The 21,507-nt window shown below is 37.4% G+C and overlaps 1 protein-coding gene across 1 annotated transcript in view; it reads right to left on the bottom strand.

Annotated features, from left to right (window-relative positions):
- Positions 1-20,878, bottom strand: part of TANK (TRAF family member associated NFKB activator) — a 112,019-nt gene extending 91,141 nt beyond the window's left edge. Inside the window, exon 1 of the mRNA XM_010368006.2 lies at positions 20,728-20,878. The gene's annotated coding sequence lies outside the window, so the exon portion shown is untranslated. The remainder of the gene's footprint in view (positions 1-20,727) is intronic.
- Positions 20,879-21,507: the final 629 nt, after the last annotated feature.

A 21,507-nucleotide genomic window follows, 5' to 3' on the forward strand; every position in this document is an offset into this window, starting at 1 on the left:
CCCAGCATGGAGGTTGAGATCTGAGAACAGACAAACTGCCTGCTCAAGTGGGTCCCTGACCCCCGAGTAGCCTAACTGGGAGACATCCCCCACTAGGAGCAGACTGACACGTCACACCTCACACAGCTGGGTACACCTCTGAGACGAAGCTTCCAGAGCAACAAACAGACAGCAACACTTGCTGTTCAGCAATATTCTCTCTTCTGCAGCCTTTGCTGCTGATACCCAGGCAAACAGGGTCTGGGGTGGACCTCAAGCAAACTCCAACAGACCTGCAGCTGAGGGTCCTGACTGTCAGGAGGAAAACTAACAAACAGAAAGGACATCCACACCAAAACTCCATCTGTACATCACCATCGTCAAAGACCAAAGGTAGACAAAACCACAAAGATGGGGAAAAAGCAGTGCAGAAAGGCTGGAAATTCAAAAAATCAGAGTGCCTCTCCCCCTCCAAAGGAACATAGCTCCACGCCAGCAATGGAACAAAGCTGGACAGAGAATGACTTTGATGAGTTGAGAGAAGAAGGCTTCAGTCGATCAAACTTCTCAGAGCTAAAGGAGGAACTATGAACTCAGTGCAAAGAAACTAAAAACCTTGAAAAGGATTTGATGGATGGATAACTAGAATAACTAATGCAGAGAAGTCCATAAACGACCTGATAGAGATGAAAACCATGACACGAGAACTATGTGACAAATGCACAAGCTTCAACAATCAACTCAATCAACTGGAAGAAAGAGTATCAGTTATTGAAGATCAAATGAATGAAACGAAGCGAGAAGTTTAGAGAAAAAAGAGTAAAAAGAAATGAACAAAGCCTCCAAGAAATATGGGATTATGTGAAAAGACCGAATCTATGTCTGATTGGTATACTTGAAAGTGACAGGGAGAATGGAACCAAGTTGGAAAACACTCTGCAGGATATTATCCAGGAGAACTTCCCCAACCTAGCAAGGCAGGCCAACATTCAAATTCAGGAAATACAGAGAATGCCACAAAGATACTCCTCGAGAAGAGCAACTCCAAGACACATAATTGTCAGATTCACCAAAGTTGAAATGAAAGAAAAAATGTTAAGGGCAGCCAGAGAGAAAGGTCAGGTTACCCACAAAGGGAAGCCCATCAGACTAACAGCAGATCTCTCGGCAGAAACTCTCCAAGCCAGAAGAGAGTGGGGGCCAATATTCAACATTCTTGAAGAAAAGAATTTTCAACCCAGAATTTCATATCCAGCCAAACTAAGTTTCGTAAGTGAAGGAGAAATAAAATCCTTTACAGACAAGCAAATGCTGAGAGATTTTGTCACCACCAGGCCTGCCCTACAAGAGATCCTGAAGGAAGCACTAAACATGGAAAGACACACATAGGCTCAAAATAAAGGGATGGAGGAAGATCTTCCAAGCAAATGGAAAACAAAAAAAGGCAGGGTTGCAATCCTAGTCTCTGATACAACAGATTTTAAACCAACAAAGATCAAAAGAGACAAAGAAGGCTGTTACATAATGGTAAAGGCATCAATTCAACAAGAAGAGGTAACTGTCCTAAATATATATGCACCCAATACAGGAGCACTCAGATTCATAAAGCAAGTCCTCAGAGACTTACAAAGAGACTTAGACTCCCACACCACAATAGTGGGAGACTTTAGCACCCCACTGCCAACATTAGACAGATCAACGGGACAGAAAGTTAACAAGGATATCCAGGAATTGAACTCAACTCTGCACCAAGCGGTGCAACAACTCTGCACCAAGGAACTAATAAACATCCACAGAACTCACCACCCCAAATCAACAGAATATACATTCTTCTCAGCACCACATTGCACTTATTCCAAAATTGACCACATAGTTGGAAGTAAAGCACCCCTCAGCAAATGTAAAATAACAGAAATTATAACAAACTGTCTCTCAGACCACAGTGCAATCAAACTAGAACTCAGGACTAAGAAACTCAATCAAAACCACTCAACTACATGGAAACTGAACAACCTACTCCTGAATGACCACTGGGTACATAACAAAATGAAAGCAGAAATGAAGATGTTCTTTGAAACCGATGAGAACAAAGATACAACATACCAGAATCTCTGAGACACATTTAAAGCAGTGTATAGAGGGAAATTTATAGCACTAAATGCCCACAAGAGAAAGCTGGAAAGATCTAAAATTGACACCCTAACATCACAATGAAAAGAACTAGAGAAGCAAGAGCAAACACATTCAAAAGCTAGCAGAAGGCAAGAAATAACTAAGAGCAGAGCAGAACTGAAGAAGATAGAGACACACAAAACCCTTCAAAAAATCAGTGACTCCAGGAGCTGGTTTTTTGAAAAGATCAACAAAATTGATAGACTGCTAGCAAGACTAATAAAGAAGAAAAGAGAGAAGAATCAAATAGAAACAAAAAAAAAAAAATGATAAACGGGATATCACCACTGATCCCACAGAAATACAAAGTACCATCCAAGAATACTATAAACACCTCTATGCAAATCAACTAGAAAACCTAGAAGAAATGGATAAATTCCTGGATACATACACTCTCCCAAGACTAAACCAACCAGGAAGAAGTTGAATCCCTGAATAGACCAATAGCAGGCTCTGAAATTGAGGCAATAATTAATAGCCTACCAACAAAAAAAAAAAAAATACAGGACTAGACGGATTCACAGCCAAATTCTACCAGAGGTACAAGGAGGAGCTGGTACCATTCCTTCTGAAACTATTCCAATCAGTAGAAAAAGAGGGAATCCTCATTTTTTGAAGCCAACATCATCCTGATACCAAAGCCTGGCAGAGACACAACAAAAAAAGAGAATTTTAGACCAATATCCCTGATGAACATCGAGGCAAAAATCCTCAATAAAATACTGGCAAACCGAATCCAGCAGCACATCAAAAAGCTTATCCACCATGATCAAGTGGGCTTCATCCCTGGGAAGCAAGGCTGGTTCAACATACACAAATCAATAAACGTAATCCAGCATATAAACAGAACCAAAGACAAAAACCACATCATTATCTCAGTAGATGCAGAAAAGGCCCTTGACAAAATTCAACAGCCCTTCATGCTAAAAAGTCTCAATAAATTCGGTATTGATGGAACGTATCTCAAAATCATAAGAGCTGTTTATGACAAACCTACAGCCAATATCATACTGAATGGGCAAAAACTGGAAGCATTCCCTTTGAAAACTGGCACAAGAAAGGGATGCCCTCTCTCACCACTCCTATTCAACACAGTGTTGGAAGTTCTGGCCAGGGCAATCAGGCAAGAGAAATAAATCCATGGGTATCCAATTAGGAAAAGAAGAAGTCAAATTGTCCCTGTTTGCAGGTGACATGATTGTATATTTACAAAACCCCAGCAACTCAGCCCAAAATCTCCTTAAGCTGATAAGCAACTTCAGCAAAGTCTCAGGATACAAAATCAATGTGCAAAAGTCACAAACAGTCTTATACACCAATAACAGACAAACAGAGAGCCAAATCATGAATGAACTCCCATTCGCAATTGCTTCAAAGAGAATAAAATACCTAGGAATCCAACTTACAAGGGATGTGAAGGACCTCTTCAAGGAGAACTACAAACCACTGCTCAGTGAAATAAAAGAGGACACAAACAAATGGAAGAACATTCCATGCTCATGGATAGGAAGAATCAATATTGTGAAAATGGCCATACTGCCCAAGGTAATTTATAGATTCAATGCCATCCCCATTAAGCTACCAATGACTTTCTTTACAGAATTGGAAAAAACTACTTTAAAGTTCATATGGAACCCAAAAAGAGTCCACATAGCCAAGACAGTCTTAACCCAAAAGAACAAAGCTGGAGGCATCATGCTACCTGACTGCAAACCATACTAGAAGGCTACAGTAACCAAAACAGCATGGTACTGGTACCAAAACAGAGATATAGACCAATGGAACAGAACAGAGCCCTCAGAAATAATACCACACATCTACAACCATCTGATCTTTGACAAACCTGACAAAAACAAGAAATGGGGAAAGGATTCCCTATTTAATAAATAATGCTGGGAAAAGTGACTAGCCGTAAGTAGAAAGCTGAAACTGGATCCCTTCCTTACTCCTTATGCAAAAATTAATTCAAGATGGATTAGAGACTTAAATGTTAGACCTAAAACCATAAAAACGCTAGAAAAAAACCTAGGCAATATCATTCAGGACATAGGCATGGGCAAGGACTTCATATCTAAAACACCAAAAGCAACGGCAACAAAAGCCAAACTTGACAAATGGGATCTAATTAAACTAAAGAGCTTCTGCACAGCAAAAGAAACTACCATCAGAGTGAACAGGAGGCAACCTACAGAATGGAAGAAAATTTTTGCAATCTACTCAGCTGACAAAGGGCTAATATCCAGAACCTACAAAGAACTCAAACAAATTTACAAGAAAAAAACAACCCCATCAAAAAGTGGGCAAAGGATATGAACAGACACTTCTGAAAAGAAGAGATTTATGCAGCCAACAGACACGTGAAAAAATGTTTATCACTCGCCATCAGAGAAATGCAAATCAAAACCACAATGAGATACCATCTCACACCAGTTAGAATGGCAATCATTAAAAAGTCAGGAAACAACAGGTGCTGAGAGGATGTGGAGAAATAGGAACACTTTTACACTGTTGGTGGGACTGTAAACTAGTTCAACCATTGTGGAAAACAGTGTGGCGATTCCTCAAGGATCTAGAACAAGAAATACCATTTGACCCAGCCATCCCATTACTGGGTATATATCCAAAGGATTATAAATCATGCTACTATAAAGACACATGCACATGTATGCTTATTGCAGCACTATTCACAATAGCAAAGACTTGGAATCAACCCAAATGTCCATCAATGACAGACTGGATTAAGAAAATGTGGCACATATACACCATGGAATACTATGCAGCCATAAAAAAAAGGATGAGTTCGTGTCCTTTGTAGGGACATGGATGCAGCTGGAAACCATCATTCTCAGCAAACTATCACAAGGACAAAAAACCAAACACCGTATGTTCTCACTCATAGGTGGGAATTGAACAATGAGATCACTTGGACACAGGAAGGGGAACATCACACAGCAGGGCCTATTGTGGGGTGGGGGGAGGGAGGAGGGATAGCATTAGGAGATATACCTAATGTAAATGACGAGTTAATGGGTGCAACACACCAACATGGCACATGCATATATATGTAACAAACCTGCAAGTTGTGCACATGTACCCTAGAACATAAAGTATAAAAAAAAAAGAAGAAAATTAAGACATTTTGAGACAAACGAAAGCCGAAGGAGCTTGTTGTTAGTAGACTTACCCTACAGAAATGATAAAGGGAGTCCTTCAGGATGACTACTAGAAGATAATTTGAGGCCATACAAAGAAATAAAGAACTTCAGTAAAGACAACTACATAGGTAAATATATTAAAGCTAGGATAATTGTATTTTGGTTTGTAACTCCTCTTTTTATTTCCTATATGATTTAAAAGACAAATGCTTAAAAATAATTATAAATCTGGCACACAACTTATAAATATATAATTTGTGACAACAACATGTAAGGGGTGATTAAGCTGCTAAGTAGTAGAATTTTTGTATGTTACTGAAACTAAGTTGGTATCGGTTAAAATTAGGTTGTTATAAATTTAGGTTGTTAATTGTAATTCAGATGGCAATGACTAAGAAAATATTTTTTAAAAATCACAAAAGAAAATGAAAAGGGAATAAAATGGTATACCACTAATAATAAGCTAAATACAAAATAAGACAGCATTGGAGGAAGTGAGAAACAGAGAAATGGTATAGAACATACACAAATCAAATAGCAAAATGGCAGAAGTAAGACCTTCCATGTCAGTGATTACTTTAAATGTAGGTGTATTAACCTCTTCAGTCAAAAGGCAGAGCTTGGCAGAATGGATAATACAACGTGATCGAATGATCAAACCATATGCTATCTGCAAAGGACTTACTTTAGATGCAAAGACCAAGAGATTAAAGTGAAATTATGGAAAAATATTTTTTCATGCAAGTAGTAACCACAAGAGAGGTTGTGTGGCTATACTAATGTTAGAGAAAATAGACTTTAAGTAAAAAACTGTTACAGGAGACAAAGAAGGATATTATATATTGACAAAAAGGTAATTCATCAAGAAGATATAGCAATTATACACATATATCCATCAAACAACAGGACCCAAAAATATATGAAAGAGACATTGACAGACTGGAAGGGAGAAATAGACAGTACTACAATAGTCACCAGAGACTACATTATGCCACTTTTCATAATAAATAGAAAAACAGATGATCCAAAAGAAAATAGACAACTTGAAAAACAGCATAAACCAACTAGACCTAGCAGAACAAAAGCTGAATATACATTCCACCCAACAAAAGCTGAATATACATTCTTCTCAAGTGGATATGGAATCTTCCCCAGGATAGACCAAATGTTAGGCCACAAAAAGTCTTAATATATCTAAAAAGATTGAAATCATACAAAGTATCTTCTCCAACCAAAATGGAATGAAACTAGAAGTTAATACAAGGAAAACTAAAAAATTTACAAATATGTGCAAATTAAGCAACACATTCTTAAACAACCAGTAAGTCACAAGGATAAATCATAGGAAAATTAGATTTACTTGGAGAAGAACAGAAACAAAATTGCAACGTATCAAAATATATGGGATGCAGTGAAAACAGTGCTCAGAGGGAAAGTAATAGCCATAAATGTTCATATTAAAAAAGATCCGAGAGCCGGGCATGCTGTCTCATGCCTGTAATCCCAGGAATTTGGGAGGTCGAGACAAGCAGATCACTTGAGGTCAGGAGTTTGAGACCAGCCTGGCTAAAATGGTGAAACCTGGGCTCTACTAAACATACAAAAATTAGCTGGGTGTGGTGGTATGCATGTGCCTGTTATCTTGACTGTTTGGGAGGCTGAGGCAGGAGAATTGCTTGAACCTGAGAGGCAGAGATTGGAGTGAGACTCCATCTAAAAAAAAGAGAAAAGGAAGATTTGAAATGAATAATTTAACTTTTATGCCTCAAGGAACTGGAAAAGGAAGAACAAACTAAATCTAAAGCTAGCAAGGATGAAACTTAATATTAGAGCAGAGATAAATGAAATAGAGAAGAGAAACACCGTCGAGATAATCAATGAAACTAAAAGTTGGTTCTTGGAAAAGATCAATAAAATTGACAAAACTTTATCTAAATGGATTAGAAAAAGAGGAAGAAGAAATAAATAACTAAAATCAAAAATGAAAGTGAGGACATTAGCGACAACCAAATAGAAATACAAATTATTATAAATATTAGGTTATGGAACAGTTGTAGATCAACAAATTAGATAACCTAGATGAACTGTACAGATTCCTAAAAACACACAAACTAGTAAATCTAAGTAAAGAGGAAATAGGAAATCTGAACAGACTTCTAATAATACAGAGATTGAATCAATAACCAAAAATCTCCCCACTAAGAAGCCATCAGGACCAGATGGCTTCACTGGTGAATTCTACCATGCACTTAAATAACACCAAATTCTCAAACTGCTAGATAAAAAACAGGGGTGGAAAGGATACTTACTAACTCATTCTATGGGGCTAGCATTGCCTTTATACCAAAGCCAGACAAAGATGTGGTAAAAAAGAAAGCTAAAAACCAATATTCCTTGTGAATATAGATGCAAAAATTCTCAACAAAATACTAGCAAAATAAATCCAACAGCCTATTAAGTGTATTATACATCATGATCAAGTGTGATTTATCACTGTAACTCAAGGGTGGTTCAACATAAGAAAATCATTCCAGGCAATGCACATCATAGAAAAATGAAGAAAAGAAAGAAAGAAAGAAAGAAAACAACAACAACAAAAAACGCATGATTATCTCCACTGATGCAAAAAGGCATTTGAAAAAACCAACACCCTTTCATGATTCCTCAGAAAACTAGGATTAGAAGGGAACTTCCTTACCATAATAAAGAGCATTTATGAAAAATCCACAGGTAACAACATATCAGATGGTGAAATACTGAAAGCTTTCTGCCTAGGATTAGGAACAAGACAAGGACACTTTCTTTCACCACTGCTATTTAACACTGTCCAGGAAATAGTAGCCAGTGCAATTAGACAAGAAAAAGAAATAAAAGCCATCCAAATTGGAAAGGAAGAGGTAAAACTATTTCTATCCTTAGATGATATTATCCAATATATGAAAACTCCCAAAGTATTCACAAGAAAGCTACTAGAGCTAATAAATGAATTTAGTAAAGTTACAGGGTATAATAAAAACACTCAAAAATCAGTTGTTTCTATACATTGCTAATGAACCCTCTTCAAAGGAAATTAAGAAAATTCTATTTACAGTGGCATCCAAAAAAATAAAATGCCTAGGAATAAACTTAACCAAAGAGATAAAATAGTTATAGACTGAAAACTACAAAACATTTCTGAAAGAAATTATAGAAGACGTAAGTAAGTAGAAAGACATCCCATGTCCATGGATTGGAAGACTTAATATTATTAAGATGGCAATACTCTACAAATTGATCTCCAGATTCAATGCAATTGCTACTGAAATTTCAATGGCCTATTTTTTTTTTTTTTTTTTTTCGGAAATGGAGAAACTGATTCTCAAATTCATATTAAATTGCAAGTGTAGCCAGAAGAATATTGCAAAGGAAAAACAGAGTTGGAAGACTCACACTTCCCAATTTCAACACTTACTACAAAGCTATAGTAATCAAAACAGCCTGGCACTAGCATAAAAATACACACATGGACCAAAAGAATAGAACTGAGAGTCCAAAAATAAACCCTTATAAGGGTGCCAAGACCATTTAATGGAGAAAAAATAGTCTCTCCAACAAATGATGCTGGGACAACTGATAAGCACATGCAAAAGAAAGAAGGTGGACCCCTACCTCACACTACATACAAAAATTAACTCCCAATTGATCAATCCCCTAAATATAAGAGATAAAACCATAATAGCACCCTTAGACAAACACAAGTGGATAAGTCATCATGACCTTGGATTTGACAATGGATTTTAGATATGATACAAAAATAACAAACAAGAAAACAAATAAATTTGACTTAATAAAAAATTTTTAAAACTTTTATACATTGAAAGATGTCAAGACACTGAAAAGACAGTCTATAGAAAGGGAGAAAATATTAGCAAATCACATATCTGATAAGGGCCTAGAATCTAGAATATATTTAAAAAACTCTTATGACTCAACAACAAAAAGACAAACCAACCAATTAAAACATGGGTAACTGACTTGAATAGACATTTATCTAAAGAGGATCTACACATGGTCAACAAACACATGAAAAAATGCTTGACATTATTAGTCTTTAGGGAAATGCAAATCAGAACTACAATGAATTACCACTTCACATTCACTAGGATGGCTGTAATAAGAACCCAAATAGAAAATAACAAGTGTGGAGGAGGATGTGGAGAAATTGGAAGTCTTATACATTGCTGGGTGGAGTGTAAAATAGTTCAACCACTATGGAAAATAATTTGCCAGTTCCTTAAAATACTAAACATAGAATTACCATATGACCCCAGAATTCCACTGCCAGGTATATACCGAAAAGAACTGAAAACAGGTACTGAAACAAATACATGTAAATACATGTTCATAACAGCATGATTTACAATAGTCCAAAAGTGAAGACAGACCAAATACCCTATCCATCAACAGACGAATGGATAAATAATTTGTGGTATATACATATAATACAATATTATTCAGCCATAAAAAGAAATGAAGTACTGATATACACTACAACGTGGATGAAACTCAAAACCACTGTGCTAAGTAAAAAATGCCAGTTTAGGAAAGTCATAGGTGAGGCCAAGATGGCCGACTAGAAGCAGCAGCGATTGGAGGCTCCCATCAAAAAGAACTATAACAGCATGCAAATCCTTCACTGGCAACCGAGGTATCTAGGTTCTGTCATCAGAACTGACCAGGCAGCTGGTGTGACCCTCTGAGAGGAAGGAAGACAATTATGGTGCAGTGGCCCACCTGAGAGCCACATGGGGCAGGGAAGCCCCCAGCCCATAGCCAAGGGAGGCAGTGAGTGAGTGTGCTACCCAACCTGGGAAACCGTGCTTTTTTCATGGAACTGTGCAACCCACAGATCAGAAGATGCCACTAGTGAACCCACACCACCAGGGCCTAGGTTCCCAACCACGGAGTCACACAGATTCTCAACAGCCGCTTAGCTAGAATCTGCCTAAGCCTGCTAAGTTCCCGGGGGCAGGGGGCGGTCAGCACCACAGCTGCAGCTGTCTGCTGTCTAAGCTGTCTGAGCTCTTTGGGGGAGAGATGGTAGCCAATACTGGAACTGATAGCCACCTAACACACTAAGTTCCCAGGGTTGGGGAAGGGCAACAGCCATCTCTATAGCTCCAGGCTGCACTTTTCCTCTGCGGGAGCCAGGGAGGCTGGATGGCTTGGTCCCAAGCGGTATCTCCCACACCCCAACACACCAGCTGTGGCAAACTGCGGCCAGACCCTCTTCAGGCCTGACCCTGACCCATCCCTCCTCACTGGGCGGGGCCTCCCTGCAGGAACTCCAACAACTCCAACCAGGGATTCAGGGACAGAACTCTGATCCCCCTGGGGCTGAGCCCCTAGCAGGAGGGGTGGCTGCAGTCTCCATGGACCAGCAGACTTAGTCTTTCCTCCTGCTAATTCTGAGGAATCTAGGCAGCCCAGATGAGTGGGTCCCCTTCCCAGCAAAGCACACCCCTCCACCAAGGGACAAAGTGTTTCATTAAACAGGTCTTGCTCCCCATGCCACCCAACTGGGTGAGACCCTCCAATAGGGGTTGTCAGACACCCTATGTAGGAGCATTCCTACTGCCATCGGGTTGGTGCCCCTCGAAGTCAGAGATCCCAGAGGAAGAAGCAGGCACCCATCTTTTCTGTTCTCTAGCCTCCTCAAGCGACGCCTCCAGGCGCGAGAGCAAACACCAGATGAATAAGGCCTGTAGTGAATCCCCAGCAAACTGCAGCAGCCCTACAGAAGAGGGACTTGACCTTTGAAAGAAAAACAAACAAACAGACAGCAACAACAACAGCATCAACAAAAAAATCCCCCACAAAAACCCCATCCAAGGGTCAGCAGCCTCAAATATCGAAACTAGACAAACTCATGAAGATGAGAAAGAACAAAAAAACTCTGAAAACCCAAAAGGTCAGAGTGCCTCTTCTCCAAATGATCGCAACACCTTTCTAGCAAGGACACAGAACTGGACAGAGGATGAGATGGACAAATTGACAGAAGTAGGCTTCAGAAGGTGGGTAATAAACTCCACTGAGCTAAAGGAGCATGTTCTAACCCAATGCAAAGAAGCTAAGAACCTTGATAAAAGGCTATAGGAGCTGCTAAATAGAATAACCAGTTTAGAGAGGAATACAAATTACCTGATGGAGCTGAAAAACACACCATGAAACTTCGTGAAGCATACACAAGTATCAATAGCTGAGTCGACCAAGCAGAACAAAGGATATCAGAGTTTGAAGATCATCTTGCTGAAATCAGGCATGAAGACAAGATTAGAGAACAAAGAATGAAAAGGAACGAACAAAACCTCTGAGAAATATGGGACTATGTAAAAAGACCTAACCTATGATTGATTGGAGTACCTGAGAAAGATAGGGAGAATGGAACCAAGTTGGAAAACACACTTCAGGATATTATCCAGGAGAACTTCCCCAACCTAGCAAGACAGGCCAACATTCAAATTCAGGAAATACAGAGAACACCACTAAGATACTCCACTAGAAGATCAACTCCAAGACACAATCATCAGATTCTCCAAGGTTAAAATGAAGGAAAAAAATGTTAAGGGCAGCCGGGGAGTAAGGCCAGGTAACCTACAAAAGGAAGCCCATCAGACTAACAGTGGACCTCTCAGCAGAAACTCTATAAGCCAGAAGAGAGTGGGGGCCAATATTTTAAAGAAAAGAATTTTCAGCCCAAAATTTCATATCCAGCCAAACTAAACTTTATAGGAGAAGGAGAAATAAAATCCTTTCCAGACCATCAAATGCTGAGGGATTTCATCACTACCTGGCCTGTCTTGCAGGAGCTCCTGAAGGAAGCACCAACTATGGAAAGGAAAAACTGGTATCAGCCACTGCAAAAACACACCAAAATATAAACATCAACCAAGACCAATGACACTATGAAAAAACTGCATCAATTAGTGTGCAAAATAACCAGATAGCATCATGATGACAGGCTCAAATTCACATATAACATTATTAACCTTAGATGTAAATGGGCTAAATGCCCCAATTAAAAGACACAGACTGGCAAATTGGATAAAGAGTCAAGACTCATCACTGTGCTATATTAGGGAGACCTATCTCACATGCGAAGACACACATGGGCTCAAAATAAAGGGATGGAGGAATATTTACCAAGCAAATGGAAAGAAAAAAAAAAAAAGAAGAAGAAGAAACAGCAAGGGTTGCAATCCTAGTCCCTAACAAAACAGAAATTAAACCAACAAAGATCAAAAAAGACAAAGAAGGGCATTGCATAATGGTAAAGGGATCAATGCAACAAGAAGAGCTACCTGTCCTAAATATATATGCACCTAATACAGAAGCACCCAGATTCATAAAGCAAGTTCTTAGAGACCTACAAAGAGATTTAGACTCCCACACAATAATAGTGGGACACTTTAACACCCCACTGTCAATATTAGACAGATCAATGAGACCAAAAATTGATACAGGAGCAACCAGATTCATAAAACAAGTTCTTGGACACCTGCGAAGAGACTTAGACTTCCACACAATAATACTGGGAGACTTTAATACCCCACTGTCAATATTAGATCAACGAGACAGAAAATTAACAAGGATATTCAGGATTTGAACTCAGCTCTGGATCAAATGGACCTAACAGACATGTACAAAACTCTCCACCCCAAATCAACAGAATAGACATTCTTCTTAGTGCCACATGGCACTTATTCTAAAATAGACCACATAATTGGAAGTAAAACATTCCTCAGCAAATGCAAAAGAACTGAAATTATAACAGTCTCTCAGACCAGAGTGCAATCAAATTAGAAATCAGGATTAAGAAACTCACTCAAAATCACACAACTACATGGACATTGAACAACATGCTCCTGAATGACTCCTAGGTAAATAATGAAATTAAGGCAGAAATCAAGAAGTTATTTGAAACCAATGAGAACAACGAGATGTACCAGAATCTCTGGGACACAGCTAAAGCAGTGTTAAGAGGGAAGTTTATAGCACTAAATGCCCACATTAGAAAGCTAGAACTCAAATTGACACCCTAACATCACAATTAAAAAAGCTAGAGAAGCAAGAGCAAACAAATCCAAAACCTAGGAGAAGACAAGAAATAACTAAGTTCAGAGCAGAACTGAAGAAGATAGAGACACCAAAAAACCTTTCAAAAACTCAATGAATCCAGGAGCTGGTTTTTTGAAAAAATTAACAAAATAGATGGCTAGCTAGACTAATAAAAAAGAAATGAGAGAAGACTCAAATAGACACAATAAAAATTGATAAAGGGAATATCACCTCTGACCTCACAGAAATGCAAACTACTATCAGCAAATACTATAAATACCTCTATGCAAATAAGCTAGAAAATCTAGAAGAAATGGATAAATTCCTGGACACATACACGCTCCCAAGACTAAACCAGAAAGAAGTTGATACTTGAATAGACCAATAACAAGTTCTGAAATTGGGGCCGTAATTAATACCCTACCAACCAAAAAAAGCCCAGGACCAGATGGATTCATGGATGAATTCTACCAGAGGTACAAAGAGGAGCTTGTACCATTCCTTCTGAAACTATTCAAACAATTGAAAAGGAGGGACTCCTCCCTAACTCATTTTGAGGCCAGCATCATACTGATACCAAAACCTGGCAGAAACACAACAAAAAAAGAAACTTCAGGCCAATGTCTCTGATTAACATTAATGCAAAAATCCTCAATAAAGTACTGGAAAACCGAATCCAACAGCACATCAAAAAGCTTATCCACCAAGATCAAATCGGCTTCATCCCTGGGACACAAAGTTGGTTCAACATACACAAATCAATAAATGTAATCCATCACATAAATAGAACCAATGACAAAAACCATGTGATTATCTCAAATGAAGCAGAATAAGCCTTCAATAAAATTCAACATCCCTTCATGTTAAAAACTCTCAAGAAACTGGGCATTGATGGAACATAGCTCAAAATAATAAGAGCTATTTATGACAAACCCACAGCCAATGTCATGCGAAATGGGCAAAAGCTGTAAGCATTTCCTTTGAAAACCATCACAAGACAAGGATGCCCTCTCTCACCACTCCTATTCAACATAGTATTTGAAGTTCTGGCCAGGGCAATCAGACAAGAGAAAGAAATAAAGCATATTCAAATAGGAAGAGAAGAAATCAAATTGTCTCTGTTTACAGATGATATGAGTCTATATTTAGAAAACCTCATAATCTCAGCCCCAAAACTCCATAAGCTAATAAGCAACTTCAGCAAAGTCTCAGGATACAAAATCAGTGTGCAAAAATCACAAGCATTCCTATACACCAATAATAGACAAACAGAGAGCAAAATCTTGAATGAACTCATTCACAATTGCTACAAAGAGAATAAAATACCTAGGAATACAGTTAACCAGAGACATGAAGGACCTCTTCAAAGAGAACTACAAACTACTGCTCAAGGAAATAAGAGAGGATACAAACAAATGGAAAAACATTCCATGCTCATGGATAGGAAGAATCAACATCAAGAAAATGGCCATACAGCCTAAAGTAATTTATAGATTCAATGCTATTTCCATCAAACTACCACTGACATTTTTCACAGAATTAGAAAAAACTACTTTATATTTCATATTAAAACCCCAAAAGAGCCCATATAGCCAAGACAACCCTAAGCAAAAAGAACAAAGCTGGAGGCATCATGTTACCTGACTTCAAAATATACTATAAGGCTACAGTAACCAAAACAGCATGGTACTGGTACAAAAACAGACATATAGACCGATGGAGCAGAACAGAGACCTCAGAAATAACACCACACATTTACAACCATCTGATCTTTGACAAACTGGACAAAAACAAACAATGGGGAAAGGATTTCCCATTTAATAAATGGTGTCGGGAAAAGTTGCTAGCCATATGCAGAAAACTGAAACTGAACCCCTTCCTTACACTTTATACAAAAATTAACTAAAGATGGATTAAAGACTTAAACATAAGACCTAAAACCATAAAATCCCTGGAAGAAAACCTAGGTAAGACCATTCAGGACATAGGCATGGGCAAAGACTTCACGATGAAAATGCCAAAAGCAACTGCAAGAAAAGCCGAAATTGACAAATGGGATCTAATTAAACTAAAGAGTTTCTGCACAGCAAAAGAAACTATCATTAGAGTGAGCATCAACCTACAGAATGGAAGAAAATTTTTGCAATCTATCCATCTGAAAAAGGTATAATATCCAGAATCTACAAGGAACTTAAACAAATTTACAAGAAAAAAACAACCCTATCAAAGAGTGGGCAAAGGATATGAACAGACACTTCTCAAAAGAAGACATTTATGCAGCCAACAAACACAGGAAAAAAGCTCAACATCATTGATCATTAGAGAAATGCAAATCAAAACCAAAATGAGATACCATCTCATGCCAGTCGGAAAGGTGATTATTAAAAACAAGAAACAATAGATGCTGATGAGGCTTTGGAGAAATAGGAACGTTTTTATACTGTTGGTGGAAATGTAAATTAGTTCAACTATTGTGGAAGAGAGTGTGGTGATTCCTCAAGGATCTAGAACCAGAAATACCATTTGATCCAGCAATCCTATTAATGGGTATATAACCAAAGGAATATACATCATTCTACTATAAAGACACATGCACACATATGTTTAGTGCAGCACTGTTTACAATAGCAAAGACATGGAACCAATCCAAATGCCCATCAGTGATAGACAGAATAAAGAAAATGTGGTACATATATACCTGGAATACTATGCAGCCATAAAAAGAATGAGATCATGTCCTTTGCAGGGACATGGATGAAGCTCAAAGCCATCATCCTCAGCAAATTAACACAAGAACAGAAAACCAAACATCACATGTTCTCACTCATAAGTGTGAGATGAACAATGAGAACACATGGACACAGGGAGGGGAACAACATACACTGGGGCTAGTCAGGGTTGAGGGGCGAGAGGAAGGAGGGATAAATAGCTAATGCATGTGGGGCTTAAAACCTAGATGACAGGTTGATAGGTGCAACAAACCACCAGGGCACATGTATACATATGTAACAAACCTACACGTTCTGCACTTGTATCCCAGAACTTAAAGTAAAATAATAGTAAAAAAAAGAAAGTCACACTGTCTGGTTTCACTTATATGAAATATTCAGAATAGATACATCCAGAGACAAAATGTGGATTTGTGGTTGCCAGGGGCTGAGGGGAGTGAGAAATGTGAACAATTGCTTAATAGTACACTGTTTCCTTTTGGGGTGGTAAAAATGTTTTGAAACTAAATAGAGGTGGTGGTTACATAACATTGTCAGTGTACTGAATGCCACTGAATTGTTCATTTTAAAATGATTAGTTTTGTGTTATATGAATTTCACCTCAGTTTTAAAAAGGGAAAAAATAAGAAAACCTGAATAAACTATGGACTTGAGTTAATAATAATGTACCCATATTGGTTCATAAATTGTAACAAATGTACCATACTAATGCAAATTGTCAATAATAGGGGATGCTGTGAGTGGTGGGGGTAGAAAGGGTGGTATATGTGAATTATCTGTAGTGTTCACTCAAATTTTCTCTAAATCTAAAATGGTTTTAAAAAGACTACTCACTAAAAGAACCCTTCACTATCCTAAATAAATCTGATCAAAGAGGAAATAAAACTTCAATTAAAAACTGTAAGACAGTGAAATGTGAAAGCAACATATCAAAAGTTGTAAGATGTTAAAATAGTACCAAAAAAATCCTAGCCTTAAATATTTTCATTATAAAAGAAGAAAGAATAACAATAAATTAACTAAGAATTCAACTCACAAACTTAGAAAAGAGAAAAGTAAAATAGTCTAAAAAAGGCATTGAGAAAATATTAATAAAGATAAAGCAAAAACAATTTTACGAAGAGCTAACTATAGAAGGAATAGATCCAAGAAATTAATTCTGTGACATCCAATCAGAAAAAAAGAGAGACAGAAAACAAATGGACAAAATGCATCATGAAAAAGGGTTATCCACATAGTTACGGAGATGATTTTAAAAAGTTCAAGATGATACCATGTATGCCAATATATTTGAAAAATTTTTAAAAAGAATCATTGCTAAGCCAAAGCAAATAAACTAAGCTGCATGAAAAATAGCATAAACCCCAAATAGATCAATAACAATAGAAGACATTGTAATAGCATTTAAAGAATTATTTTCAAAAGGGGATGCCAAGGCCCAACAGTATTATGGATTTCTTCTTTAAACATTTCAAGGAACAGATAACTCCTATTGAATTTTCTTTAGAACCTGGAACATTTTGGTATTTTTATCATTTTACTTTATTAAACTAGTCTCAGTTTAATACTGAAACCTATCAGTGATATGTTCTAGAAAATAAAAATACAGACTAATTTTTACAGACTTATGAATATAAAAACAAAAATGCACACTAAACTTCTAGTTGAGAATATGAATATTAAAAATTCTCAGCAAATTTCAAACATTTCTCTTTAGCATACATTTTCTTAATATAAGTTGGATATAAAATTAATCAATTTGGACACACATTTTGCTTACCACTGTTGTAACTGAACTGTGGTCTGCAGCTAGCACTGTCATAATAGGAAGAAGGCTTTTTGCACAAAGCATAGGAACAGCTGCTTTGTTTATTTGGTTGCTCTGCCTGGATAGGGTTCCTTGGCTTATGTCACATTGTTTTCATTCTTCTTCTGTTAGTTTGAGTTGTGAACAGAATTGTGAAGCCAAAATAATAGAGAAGAGGTGTCTAAGCATGTGGATTGAAGAGAAAAAGAGGAAATGTGTAGGTTTGGTTGGTTTATTTTGAACTACCAATTTATTATTTTAATTGGAGCAACAACAAAACATAGCTTATAACTATAAATCTACCTTTATTACCAAAGCAATCATTTTAATATCATGATTTTTGATGACATGGAGTTTTTAAAAATGCAATGACTGTCTTGTGTAACAGCAGACTACTACACAGTTTGAAGTAGAAAAACCATACAGTTGTCTCTAATGATACCAAAAAAACATTGAGTATAGTTTAACATGAAGTCTCCATTTTGTTTTTATTTAAGTAAGCCTTTAGTAAACAAGGTACTTGGCAATTATTTGGTTTTTATGATAAATGTACTTATCTCAAACCAACAGCCAACCTCATTCTTAATGTTAACCACTAGGGAAATTCCCACTGAGATCAGAAACAAGACAAAGTTGACTGCTCTCTTCTCTGTTATTAAACACTGTTCCAGAAATTCTGGCCAGTGTGGTGAGGAAAAAAAAGGATAATACATGATTGTATTTTTTTCTGTCTAGGCATCACATGTGAGTTACCTAAAGTAATTTAGGAAAAATGAGGGATCAATAAAATTGCTAGATGAAAGATAAAATTGTGAAATTAAGAAGCCAGCAATAATTAGTTAGAAAATATAGTGGAAAGAATATCCCTATCAAGTACCTTTACTACACACACAAGAAGACAAAACAAAATATACTGGAATACATGTAATGATAAATGTATTCTACTGAGGCCTTAATACATTAGAGACACATTAATAGAACATTCAGGCAGGAAGTTTCTATGCTATAAGGATGATCACTTTACTCAAATTAGTGCATAAGTTTCATGAAATTCTAATCAGAACTTTTTCAGGGGAGCTTTATTTATTTTTAATCATCTAGTTAGTTATCTCTATGACTCAATGCCATAAGTGTTTGAAAGAAGTAACTAGACATTGCTGTAGAGCCCCAGTTGGCTGCCGGGCAGAACCTCAGACAGGTTAGACTGGGTATACAACCCCACATCTTCTTCTGGCTCTGAAGCTAACTGCTTGGAGGCACACTAGTGCGCCCCACCTGGGTGCACGTGGAAGTGTATCCTGGAGGGAGTGAGGAGATGGGAGTGGGTGAGTGAGAAGAAAGACCTGGCTTCTAAAAATGACTTGGTTGCAGTGTGAACATGGCCAAGTCATCTTCCATTTTCTATCATAAGAGTCTCCATGTTTTGGGATATGACATCTCTCAAATATTATTTTAATATTATAAGAAGGTAGACCAGTAGTAACAGAAAGCCATGGATAAAGAGGTGATATGAATTCATAGTTAAGCCCTGGTTCTGCCACTTACAAGCTTGAATATCACAGCTATTATAATAATTTAACAATAGCGATAATAATTCTTTACTTTTAATCTTTTTGAGCTGTCATTTTTCCTATGATTATTCTTAAGAAAATAACTTTATGAAATATTACATGATATTTAATATTCATTTTTGGTTGTGAAAATATAAGGGCTAATTGGTAATAGAATAAGACTAGATTACTATAACTGTGTAAGTTTAAATGGTCCAAGGAGATGCAGCACTGTCTATAAGATTAATACTTTAGTGTAATGAAATATTCACTATCATGTGCTTTTTATGAGATGAGAAAAAATACTAAACTTGAGTTAATTATTATTATTATTATTTTGAGATGGAGTTTTGCTCTTGTTGCCTAGGCAATGGCACCGTCTTAGCTCACTGCAACCTCTGCCTCCTGGGTTCAAGTGATTCTCCTGGCTTAGCCTCCTGAGTGGCTGGGATTACAGGCATGCACCACCACGCCCGGCCAATTTTTGTATTTTCAGTAGAGACGGGGTTTCATCATGTTGGCCAGGCTGGTCTCCAACTCCTGACCTCAGGTGATCTGCTGGTCTCAGCCTCCCAAAGTGCTGGGATTACAGGAGTGAACCACCGCGCCCAGCCTTGAGTTAATGTTTGAATAGACACACTGGATCAGGCCAGGATCGATTTTTAAAAAGATAACCAAAAAAGTATGAATATACTTTTACTTTAATTTACTTTTCAGCCTAGTAAGTTATGAACAACTTAAGCCAAATATCTTTCAGCATAAATATCAACATTATGTTATAAAAATCATTCATTGGAGAAAGCTCTCATTCCAGATATAAACTTAAAAAAATATCATTCAGGTAGAGACATAAATTCTATCTTAAAAGTTAGAAAGAAATTGAAAATTTTAAAAAAATTTACCTTGGTCTTGGCTAGGGACCCTATTTATTTATTAATTAAATAGAGATGGGGTCTCACTATGTTGCCCAGGCTGGTCTCAAGATCCTGGGCTCAAGTGATCCTCCCACTTCGGCCTCCCAAAGTGCTAGGGTTATAGGCATGACCCACCACATCCAGCCATTTTTTGAAGGCCAAATTTCTAACTATGATATTGACTACAAAGGCATTATTGAATCATGTCATAAATTACTCACATAGCAAGAGAAAGAGGGTAACATATCTGCAACACTTCAGTTTAAGACATCCAGGCCACCTTGCTAGGTTGAGAATCAGTAGGAACTATTGAAATTAGATTACCTCTTCTCCAGGTTACAAGTCTTCCTTTGTAGAATATTCCTCTGTAAAGATGTAAACAGTTACACAGTCGGAAAGTGTTTTCCACAGCCTCTATCAATGCTGCTCAAACTGTCCAGAGCTCTCCCTTCTGTTGAAGTGGGAACTTCCACTGAGAAATCCCCCAACTTGAAGACTTCCTTATTTGTAGCTAGCAACAGCCAATCATGGCACGATACTGAAATGAAGCAAAGACTATCAGAAAATATTCTGTAAACCACTCGTGACTGTAGTTCTGACTTCCTTTTGAAGCAAAGATACTTTGTGTGAATAGTTAAGGCATTTTAGCAGCAGCAGCAGCAGCAGCAGCAGCAGCAACAACAACAACAGCAACAACAAAAACCCAGGAATTGTAAATACAAAAATATTTTTGGATTAAGCGTTTTATGTAAGAAAATTTAAAAGTTCAGTTTATTTGATAAGTGGCTTTTTGACCTAAGAAGCATATTTATAAACAGGAGGTAAAAACCAAATTTGATTATAGTTGTCTTTATGGCCTACAGAAGTCACTTGGAAGAAGCTTTGTAGTAATAAGGTTTAAGCTCAGTTGCAGAGCCTGAGCTTAGGTACTCAGAAGAGAGATGAAGCAAACAAGGCTCTTAAGACAGCTTTTCTGCCTTAAGAACTTAAGGTTCACTGTTTGCGGGATAAATGTGTGTTCCAGCAAACTCGGGAAATGCTTTACAAATACATGTATTTCTCTTAGGTTACTTAGAGCAAAACATCACATTTTACATGCAAACG

This window comes from Rhinopithecus roxellana, chromosome 14 (assembly GCF_007565055.1).
Source record: "Rhinopithecus roxellana isolate Shanxi Qingling chromosome 14, ASM756505v1, whole genome shotgun sequence".
Taxonomy (NCBI): domain Eukaryota; kingdom Metazoa; phylum Chordata; class Mammalia; order Primates; family Cercopithecidae; genus Rhinopithecus; species Rhinopithecus roxellana.